Here is an 11,703-nt window from a genome sequence, read left to right as displayed (position 1 = left end):
AAGGGGGAAAGGAACTACATGTATGTACAAAAATATTTATAGCAGCTCTTTTGTGTAGTAGCAAAGAATTGGGAAAATGAGGGGATGTCCATCAAATGGGGAATGGAAGAGACCTTAATATCACTATGGAATGATCAAAAGGCAATGAAAAAAACAACATACATTGATTCTTGAGGATTATAAAGTAACACTTTTGTCAAGGAATATTCCATGATACTGGTTATTTGATTATTTGATCAAATTGGTTTTTGATTCCAGCAGATTTCATAGGGATCTACCTGAAAGATATGCAACGTTGATCTTAAAGGCTGCATTTTAACTTAGAAAATGTCCCCAAATTGCATTGGCTTCAATGTCAATAAATAGGAATTCTATATTTCGATTTTCTTTGAAGTTAGGCAAGGGTTTCATGAGAAGAGAATGATTTATTATAAATGGAAATGAGTCAATAAAAAGACAGTAAATTTGTAATTATTTAGAAAACTTTTTAAAAATTTTATTTATTTTGAATTTTTTCCCCCTAATCTCACTTCCCTCTCCCCACCCCCTACAGAAGGCAGTCTGTTAGTCTTTACATTGTTTCCATGGTATACATTGATCTAAATTGAATATGATGAGAGAGAAATCATATCCTTAAGGAAAAAAATATAACAGATAGCAAAATTACATAATAAGATAATGGTTGTTTTTTTAAATTTTTTTTCTTTTATTAAAGATTTTCTTAGAGTTTTACAATTTTCCCCCATCTTACTTCCCTCCCCCCACCCCCCACCCTCACAGAAAGCAATCTGTCAGTCTTTACTTTGTTTCCATTGATCCAAATTGAGTGTGATGAGAGAGAAATTATATCCTTAAGGAAGAAACATAAAAGTATAAGCGATAACAAGATTAGACAACAAGATATCTCCCCCCCCCCCCCAAATTAAAGGGAATAGTGTTTGAACTTTGTTCAAACTCCACAGTTCTTTATCTGGTATTCTCCATTGAAGACAGCCCCAAATTGTCCCTGATTGTTTGCACTGATGGAATGAGCAAGTCCATCAAGGTTGATCATCACCCCCATGTTGCTGATAGGGTGTACAGTGTTTTTCTGGTTCTGCTCATTTCACTCAGCATCAGTTCATGCAAATCCCTCCAGGCTTCTCTGAATTCCCATTCCTCTTGTTTTCTAATAGAGCAATAGTGTTCCATGACATACATATAACCAGTTTCCTAAGCCATTGCCCAATTGAAGGACATTTACTTGATTTCCAATTCTTTGCCACAACAAACAGGGCTGCTATGAATATTTTTGTACAAGTGATGTTTTTACCCTTTTTCATCATCTCTTCAGGGTATAGACCCAGTAGTGGTATTGCTGGATCAAAGGGTATGCACATTTTTGTTGGGCATAGTTCCAAATTTCTCTCCAGAAAGGTTGGATGAGTTCACAGCTCCACCAACAATGTAATAGTGTCCCAGATTTCCCACATCCCTTCCAACAATGATGATTATCCTTTCTGGTCATATTAGCCAGTCTGAGAGGTGTGAGGTGGTACCTCATAGAAACTTTAATTTGCATTTGTTTAATAATTGATGATTTAAAGCAATTTTTCATATGGCTATGGATTGCTTTGATCTCATCTGTAAATTGCCTTGGCATATCCTTTGATTTTTTTTTAATGAAAGGTAATAGTCTTTGATCTTTATTCAAACCCCACAATTCTTTCTCTGGATACAGATGTTATTCTCTATCACAGACATCCCAAAATTGTGCCTGATTGTTGCACTGATGGAATGAGCAAGTCCATTAAGGTTGATTGTCACCCCCATGATGCTGTTAGGGTGTACAATGTTCTTCTGATTTTGCTCATCTCGCTCAGAATCAATAGAATACTTTTTTGAATTTCCATTTCCTCATTATTATTATCAATGTATCAATTCCATTAAGATTCCATTACAATTTCTTCACCCAAGAAGGACTTCTTCATTTCTAGAAATGTTTTACAAAAGGAAAGACTTCCTGCCATTTAGAGGAAAGAGAAAAATCTTAAATGGGCCAAAGATACTCAAAATTGGAACAGCATCAGCCTACTCTAATGTATTAAACTCAGTTAAAAATAATTAATCTTGATGAAATACAATCTTGTCCATTCAAAAACCTGATAACAAATTGCTTCCTTTGATATTTACAATAGATAATTGTTGTTTAACCTACCCAGATTTAAAAGACTCATGCCATCCTCCCTAGCATCATTAGTCTATTCTTTAAAGTTGAGATTCCTTATTTCAATGGAAATTTCATGTCATTTACTTTATTTCAGTTAGAAAAATTCTTATTCATTTCAAGAATTTTTTTTGTTTTAAAAAAAGAGATTTCTCATGGTTCTCTTGGGGAAATATTTTAAATATGCACGTTAAGATCCTTTGGAGTTATGCAAATAAGCTTCATAGATAGTAAACAATAGTGATTATGAGGTCTATTATAACAGTCTTTCTTTAAAAACTTATCTAGATATTCCTATGTAAAATATGGATTTATTACATAGTTTATTATTTTATCTATTGTTATAACTATAACTAAATGAACATATTAAATGGATTGCTGATAAACATGAACCCTTATAGAATCATACTGAAATGACTGATATAGATTAAAGTTTGAGTAGGGGTCCAAAATGAATCATCTTTCACAGAAGTGAATCAGAATCCAAAGATATAATATATCCCCTGGAAGCTGCCTAGAGTGTATCCTATAGATTTTGGTATGTTGTTTCATTATTGTCATTATCTAGGATGAAATAATTAATTCTTTCTATAATTTGGTGTTTAATCCACTCATTCTTTAAAATTAAGTTGTTTAGTTTCCAATTAGTTTTGGGTCTATATCTCCCTGGTCCAATATTGTATGTGATTTTTATTGCATTAGGATCTGAGAAAGATGTATTCACTATTTCTGCTTTTCTGCGATTGATTATTAGGTTTTTATGCCCTAGTACATGGTCAATTTTTGTATAAGTGCCATGTACTGCAGAAAAGAAGGTATATTCCTTTTTATTCCCATTCAATTTCCTCCATAGGTATATCATGCCTAGGTTTTCTAACAATCTATTTACCTCCTTAACTTCCTTCTTCTTTATTTTATGGTTAGATTTATCTAAATCTGAGAGTGGGAGGTGGAGGTCTCCCCCTAGTAGAGTTTTTCCATCTATGTCTTCCTGTAATTCCCTTAACTTCTCCTCTAAGAATATAGATGCTATACCATTGGGTGCATACATATTTAGTATTGAAATTACTCTATTGTAGATTGTACCTCTTAGAAGGATATAGTCTCCATCTTTATCTTTTTTAATGCTATCTATTTTTGCAGCTGCTTTGTCTGAGATAAGGATTGCTATCCCTGCTTTTTTTCACTTCAGCTGAAGCAAAATATATTTTGCTCCAACCTAATCAAATAGGTACTTAACCTTGAGATCATAGCAATATTCCAAAGCATGGAAGGCAGTAGATTACACTGGGATCTTCTTAAAAATTTCCAACATGGGGCTGCTAGGTGGCACAGTGGATAGAGCACCAACCCTGGAGTCAGGAGGACCTGGGTTCAATTCCAGCCTCAGACACTTAATAATTACCTAGCTGTGTGGCCTTGGGCAAGCCACTTAACACTATTGCTTTGCAAAAACCTTAAAAAAAAAAGATTTCCCACTTTGTTCTAAAAGTTGCATTTTGACACCTAGGAAAAGTCTCAAGGTTTTATTGACCTCTTTATTTTTTTTAATTAAAGATTTTCTTTATTTTGAATTTTACATTTTCACCCCCAGTCTTACTTCCTTCCACCTCCACCCCCCACAGAAAGCAATTTGTAAGTCTTTACATTGTTTCCATGGTATACATTAATCCAAATTGAATGTGATGAGAGAGAAATCATATCCTTAAGGAAGCAACATAAAGTATAAGAGATAACAAGATCAGACAATAAGAAAGCATTTTTTTTCCCTAAATTAAAGGGAATAGTCCGTGAACTTTGTTCAAACTCCACTATTCTTTATCTGGATACAGATGGTATTCTCCATTGCAGACAGCCCCAAATTGTCCCTGATTGTTGGACTGCTGAAATGAGTGTGTCCATCAAGGTTGATCATCACCCCCATGGTGCTGTTAGGGTGTACAGTTTTCTTCTGGTTCTGCTCATCTCACTCAGCATCAGTTCATGCAAATCCCTCCAGGCTTCCCTCAAATCTGTCCCTCCTGGTTTCTAATAGAACAATAGTGTGATGTTTTTACCCTTTTTCATCATCTCTTCAGGGTATAGACCCAGTAGTGGTATTGTTGGATCAAAGGTTATACATATTTTTGTTGCCCTTTGGGCAGAGTTCCAAATTTCTCTCCAGAAAGGTTGGATGTGTTCACAGCTCCACCAACAGTGTAATAGTGTCCCAGATTTCCCACAACCCTTCCCACAATGATCATTATCCTTTCTGGTCATATTGGCCAATCTGAGAGGTGTGAAGTGGTACCTCAGAGAAGCTTTAATTTGCATTTCTCTAGTAATTAATGATTTAGAGCAAGTTTTCATATGGCTATGGATTGCTTTGGTCTCCACATCTGTAAATTGCATTGGCATATACTTTGACCATTTGTCAATTGGGGAATGGCTTTTTTTTTTAATGTGACTCAGTTCTCTATATATTTCAGAAATGAGTACTTTGTCAGAAACATTAGTTGTAAAGATTGTTTCTCAGTTTGCTACATTTCTTTTGATCTTGGTTACAGTGGTTTTATCTGTGCAAAAGCTTTTTAATTTAACGTAATCAAAATCATCTAATTGGTTTTTGGTGATGTTCTCCAACTCTTCCTTAGTCATAAGTTGCTCCCCTTTCCATAGATCTGACAGGTAAACTAGTCCTTGATCTTCTAATTTGCTTATAGTATTGTTTTTTATGTCTAAATCCGCTGTCCATTTGGATCTTATCTTGGTATAGAGGTGAGGTGTTGGCATTGACCCCTTTATTGACCAGTGTATATGAATAGAAGTTCAACATCTGCCTTTCTTTTTAAGGAGACTAGGGATTTATAGGGAGAAAATGTTCCATTATAATTGGAAATCATTCCATAGAAATACAGAAAATTTGCTGTTATTCAAAGCATTTGTTTTACTTCCTGGATTCTCAATATTATCAACAATGCATCAAATCTTTTGAGGTTGTATTACAATTTCTTTGCTCACGAATATTATTCTTTTCCTTTCTCTTTCAGTAAATGTACCCCAAAAGGATTTGTAACATTGTTGCATGTATTGACATCTAAGAAATTTTGCATTGTTGCATTAGCATTAATGTAAATGACTGGGAGTCAGTATCTTGTTTTCTTCTTAAGGTATGCCAGGGATTTACAGGAAGAATATGTTTCAAGATAATTGAAATTCTACAGAAAGACAGAAAATCTGCTGTTATTCACAGCATTTATTTGTATTTCTAGATATCACTATTATAAAAAAAATGCATCAAGTCTTATTGAGGTTTCTTTCAGTTTCTTTGCCTGAGAAAAGTTCTTCACTACGAATAAATATTCTGCAAAAGAAAATCACTTGCAGCAATTAAGGCAGCAGTTTCATTCCAATTGAAACAAGGTACTTCAGTTACAAGGAAAAGACTAAAGCTAGTTATTAGATTTAGACTAGATCATAGCAAGATACTGAAGTCCCATTTATTCACACTGAGGTCAGTGTAACTTTGGAACATTTATTTTTTACCCTAAATGTTAAAATACAGCCTTTCAGAACAATGTTGTAAATCCTTCAAGAATATCCCCATATAGGGGGAGGAGTCAAGATGGCAATGTGAAGGCAGCATTTCCCAGGAACTCCTTCCCCTGCCAAACTCCAAAAGCCAACAAATTGTGACTTCTGCCAAAATTTAGAGGGGCAGAATCCACAGAAAGACTGAGTGGTACATTTTCCCAGTCCAAGATAACTTGGAGGTTCCACAGGAAAGGTGTGTTTTACCAAACCAGGGGACTGGAAAAACCCCTTGTCACAGCACAGCCCTGGAACAGCTTGAAGGGGTGAGGAGAGAATTCTGCTACAACAGAATGAGTGTGGAGTGAGGAGTACCGGCCACAGAATCTGCATCAAGAACCTGGAGAAACCAGCCTGCACCCCCAGAGCAAAGCCCACAGATGGTAAGGGGGTCAGGGAAGACTGCAGAGAGTCTGCTCTCCCTTGGGATAGGACTCTGCTGCTATTGTACACTCAGATACAGGTTGCAGTTTGGGCTTCCCTACTAAGTAGCCAAGCAGGATTCATCCTTACAGCTCGAGGGTAGAGGGAAGTACAGGGGTCATCTACATATCAAAGAACAGACAGAGCATAAGACCTTGAAGGAGTGAAGGTTCCAGTCTCCACCCCCAAAAAAAACCCAAAGCCTTGGAAGAGCTGTAAATTGGTCTTGGGCTGAGGAAATGAGTAAACAACATAAAAAAGAAGAATCTGACCATAGAGAATTACTTTAGTCCCATGGAAGATCAAAACACATACTCAGTTGATGACAAAATGGAAGCTCCATATCCAAAACCTCTAAGAGAAATAGAAAGTGGGTTCAGACTATGGATGAGTTCAAAAAAGCCTTCAAAAAGCAATTAAAGGAGGTAGAGGAAAAACTGGGTGGAGAAATGAGAGCAATGCAGATAAATCATGAAATCCAAATCAATAGCTTAGTGAAAGAAATAGAAAAAAATACTGAAGAAAATAATATGTTAAAAACCAGTTTAGGCCTAATGGAAAAAGCAAAATAAAAGGCAAATGAGGAGAAGAATGCCTTAAAAAGCAGAATTGGCTAGCTGGAAAAGGAGATAAAGCTCTCTGAAGAAAACACCACCTTCAAATGCAGAATGCAACTAAAGGAAGCTGATGACTTTGCAAGAAAGCAGGAAGAAATAAAACTCTTCCAAAAAAGCCAAAAATTAGAAGATAATATGAAATATCTCATTGGAAAAACAACTGACCTTGAAAACAGATCTAGAAGAAATAATTTACAAATTATTGGGCTATCTGAAAGACACGATCAGGAAAAAGAACGTAGACTTCATTTTTCAAGAAATAATACAGCAAAATTTCCCTGAGATCCTAGAAGCAGAGGGTAAAATAGAAACCGAGGGAATTCACCAGTCACCTCCTGAAAAAGATCCCAAAAGGAAAATTTCCAGGCATATTATAGCCAAATTCTCAAATTCCCAAATCAAAGAGAAAATTCTAAAAGCTGCCAGAAACAAGCAATTCAACTACCAAGACTCCATAGTCGGGATTACACACGATCTGGCAGTAACTACATTGAGTGCTCATAGGGATTGGAATATGATATTCTGGAAGGCAAAATATCTTGGTTTACAACCAAGAACCAACTACCCAACAAAACTGAACATCCTCTTTCAGGTGAAAAGATAGACTTTCAATGAAACAGGGGACTTTCAAACTTTCCTATTGAAACAACCAGAGCTGAACAGAAAGTTTGATCTCCAAGTACAAGATTCTGGTGAACCATAGAGGGGGTAGATTAGAAGGACTAACCATGAGGAATTTAATGATATTGAACTGTATGTATGTATTCCTGCATGAGAAGAAGATATTGATAACTCATATGAACTTTCTCATTTATAAGAGCTGTTAGAAGGAGCACATATAGACAGGACAAGGAAGGAGTAGAATATAATGGTATAATGTAGTAAAAAGATGGAGTCAATGGGTGATAAAGGAAAGTACTGGGAGAAAGGGAAAGGAGATGAAGAAGCTAAGAAATTTCACATAAGAGTCAAGAAAAAGCTTTTTCAATGGAGTGGAGAGGGGGAAGGCAAGGGAGAATGACTGAGCCTTCATTCACATCAGAAATGGCTCAGAGAGGAAATAACATACATACTTAATAGGGTGAGGAAATCTATCTTACCCTAGAGAAAAAGGAGAAGAAAAGTATGGGATAAGGGGGAATAGGGGGAGGGAAGGCGGGAATAGGTGATAGAAGAAAGGGAAGATTGAGGGAGAGGGTTCTTAGATTCAACACACTTTTGGACAGTGCCAGGATGAAAGGAGAGAGAGAACAGAATAGATGAGAGTGGGGAGGAAGAGAATGGAGGTACAGCTAATACAGCAACTGTGGGAAAAATATTGAAGCAACTTCTCTGATGATATCTTTTATGATAAAGAAAGCAACTCACTCCAGAGACAGAGCCATTGGAATCGGAACACAGAGTAAAGTACATTTTTTTTTCTCTCTCTCACTATTCTTGAGGTTTCCCATTTTCTTTTTTTTAAATTTATTTTTATGAAAGATATTATTTGAGATTTACAATTATCCCCGCAATCTTACTTCCCTCCCCCCTCCCCACCATGGAAAGCAATCTGTCAGTCTTTACTTTGTTTTCATGTTGTACTTTGATCTAAATTGGGTGTGATGAGAAAGAAAGCATATCCTTAAAGAAGAGATAAGAAGTCTAAGATGTAATGAGATCAGACAATAAGATATCGATTTTTTTTTCTAAATTAAAGGGAATAGTCCTTGAACTTTGTTTGAACTCCACAGCTCCTTATCTGGATACAGATGGCACTCTCCTTTGCAGATAGCCCAAAATTGTTCCCGATTGTTGCACTGATGGAATGAGCAAGTCCTTCAAGGTTGAACATCACTCCCATGTTGCTGTTAGGGTGTACAGTGCTCTTCTGGTTCTGCTCATCTCACTCAACATCAGTTCATGCAAATCTCTCCAGGCTTCCCTGAAATCACATCCCTCTTGGTTTCTAATAGAACAATAGTGTTCCATGACATACATATACCATAGTTTGCTAAGCCATTCCCTAATTGAAGGACATTTACTTGATTTCCAATTCTTTGCCACCACAAACAGGGCTGCTATAAATATTTTTGTACAAGTAATGTTTTTACCCTTTTTCATCATCTCTTCAGGATATAGACCCAGTAGTGGTATTGCTGGATCAAAGGGTATGCACATTTTTGTTGCCCTTTGTGCATAGTTCCAAATAGCTCTCCAGAAGGCTTGGATGGGTTCACAGTTCCACCAATAGTGTAATAGTGTCCCAGATTTTCCACACCCCTTCCCACAATGATCATTATGCTTTCTGGTCATATTGGCCAATCTGAGAGGTGTGAGGTGGTACCTCAGAGAAGCTTTAATTTGCATTTCTCTAATAACTAATGATTTAGAGCATTTTTTCATATGGCTATGGATTGCTTTGATCTCCTCATCTGTAAATTGCCTTTGCATATCCTTTGACCATTTGTCAATTGGGGAATGGCTTTTTATTTTAAAAATATGACTCAGTTCTCTGTATATTTTAGAAATGAGTCCTTTGTCAGAAACATTAGTTGTAAAGATTGTTTCCCAATTTACTACATTTCTTTTTGATCTTGGTTACAGTGGTTTTATCTGTGCAAAACCTTTTTTAATTTAATGTAATCAAAATCATCTAATTGGTTTTTGGTGATTTTCTCCAACTCTTCCTTAGTCATAAATTGCTCCCCTTTCCATAGATCTGACAGGTAAACTAGTCCTTGATCTTCTAATTTGCTTATAGTATTGTTTTTTATGTCTAAGTCCTGTAACCATTTGGATCTTATCTTGGTAAAGGGTGTTAGGTGTTAAGTGTTTAATCTAAGTTTCTTCCATACTAACTTCCAATTATCCCAGCAGTTTTTTTTTTATCAAAGAGGGAGTTTTTATCACAATGGCTGGACTCTTTGGGGTTATCAAACAGCAAATTATTATAATCATCTCCTACTCTTACACCTAGTCTATTCCACTGGTGCACCACTCTATTTGTTAGCCAATACCAAACGGTTTTGATGACTGATGCTTTATAATATAATTTTAGATCAGGTAGGGCTAAGCCACCTTCTTTTGTACTTTTTTTCATTAAGCTCCTGGAAATTCTTGACTTTTCATTTCTCCATATGAATTTACTTACAATTTTTTCTAATTCATTAATTTTTTGGAATTTTGATTGGTAGGGCACTAAACAGATAGTTTAGTTTTGGTAGAATTGTCATTTTTATTATATTAGCTCTATCTATCCATGAACAGTTGATATTTGCCCAGTTATTTAAATCTGATTTAATTTGTGTGAGAAGTGTTTTATAATTGTTTTCAAAAAGATTCTGAGTCTGTCTTGGCAAATAGACTCCCAAGTATTTTATATTGTCTAAGGTTACTTTGAATGGGATTTCTCTTTCTACCTCTTCTTGCTGCATCTTGCTAGACATATATAGAAAAGTTGAGGATTTATGAGGGGAGGTTTCCCATTTTCTTTGGGGGGGGGTTATGTTTACTCTTGTAACAAAATTACCGTAATAATGGTAATAATAAATTAAAGTTCACTTGCAAAAAAAACAAAAAGAAACTAGGAGGGATGGGAATTCAGGGAAGCCTGGAAGGATTTGCATCAATTGATGTTGATTGAGATGAGCAGAACCAGAAGAACATTGTACACCCTAACAGCAACATGGGGGTGAGGACCAACCTTGATGGACTTGCTCATTCCATCAGTGCAACAACTAGAAAATTTGGGGGGTATTTGTGATGGAGAATACCATCTGGATCCAGAGAAAGATTTGTGGAGTTTGGGAAAAAAAAGACCCAAAACTAATACCTTTAATTTAGGGGGAAATAATCCTATTATTTTACTATGTAATTCTGCTATATCTTATACTTTATTTTTCTTCCTTAAGAATATGATTTCTCTCTCATCACATTCAACTGGCATCAGTGTATACCATGTAAACATTGTGAAGACTGACAAACTGCCTTCTTGTGGGGAGGGGAGGAGGAAGATTAGGGGAAAAATTGTAAAACAATATAAATAAAAGAAAATAAAAGAAAAAGAAGAATATCTCCATATAATCTCCTGGAATCAAGCAATGTTTTCAGGTCCTGGAATTGACTTGACAAAGAATTTTTTGTAATAATCCTTCATGGTTAAATACATATTTCTTTTGATTTATTTCTATTCAATGGGCCATGGTTATTTCCTAGAAAGTAAGGATCTTAATGTAGACATTCAAGATTCTTTACCATATATGTGCATGTGTGTGACTAGTTATATATAGGAGAAACAGGAAATAATTAAAAAAGAGAATTCCTTGACCTTAGGAAGTTTTTAGTTGGGATTTAAAGATGCCAGACAAGTCAGTGAGTAGGCAAAGTAGAGGAAGGAAATCAATCTAGGGATGGGAGACAATCAGAGAGAATGACCAGAGCCAAGAAACATGGAGTATATTTTTCATGGAACAGCATGGGTTGGATCAATTGACTGGCTGAGAAATTCACTGCTGGTGAACATGCTCAGAATTGGGATATAAATCATCTTGTTTTAGAAACAACATGGAAGGAATAGTAAAGAAATATTTATACTTTGCTCTTTTAGTAGACATGAAGAAATTTCTCGATCAAATATGATAGTATTATTAAGAGGCTAAAGAATTAGTACCTTGCTAACTCTAAAGTAAATTTAAACAGGAGTCTTTCTTCAGTTGCAATGGAATTATCTCTGACATTTAAGAAAGTCATAGAAATTATTGGAAGAATTTAGCTTTTGAGAGGAAATTACTGTTTACCCTATTCATTTTCATTTCTTCTAGAATGCAGATTTTTTTAAAGGCTCTCACTTTTTAAAAAAATGTATTTATTTAATGCAATGGGGCACAGCTAGGCAATTATTAAATG

Source organism: Macrotis lagotis, chromosome 1 (genome assembly GCF_037893015.1).
Source record: "Macrotis lagotis isolate mMagLag1 chromosome 1, bilby.v1.9.chrom.fasta, whole genome shotgun sequence".
Lineage (NCBI taxonomy): Eukaryota > Metazoa > Chordata > Mammalia > Peramelemorphia > Peramelidae > Macrotis > Macrotis lagotis.
The sequence above is the reverse complement of the archived record's forward strand: the minus strand, read 5'-3'. Positions refer to the sequence as shown.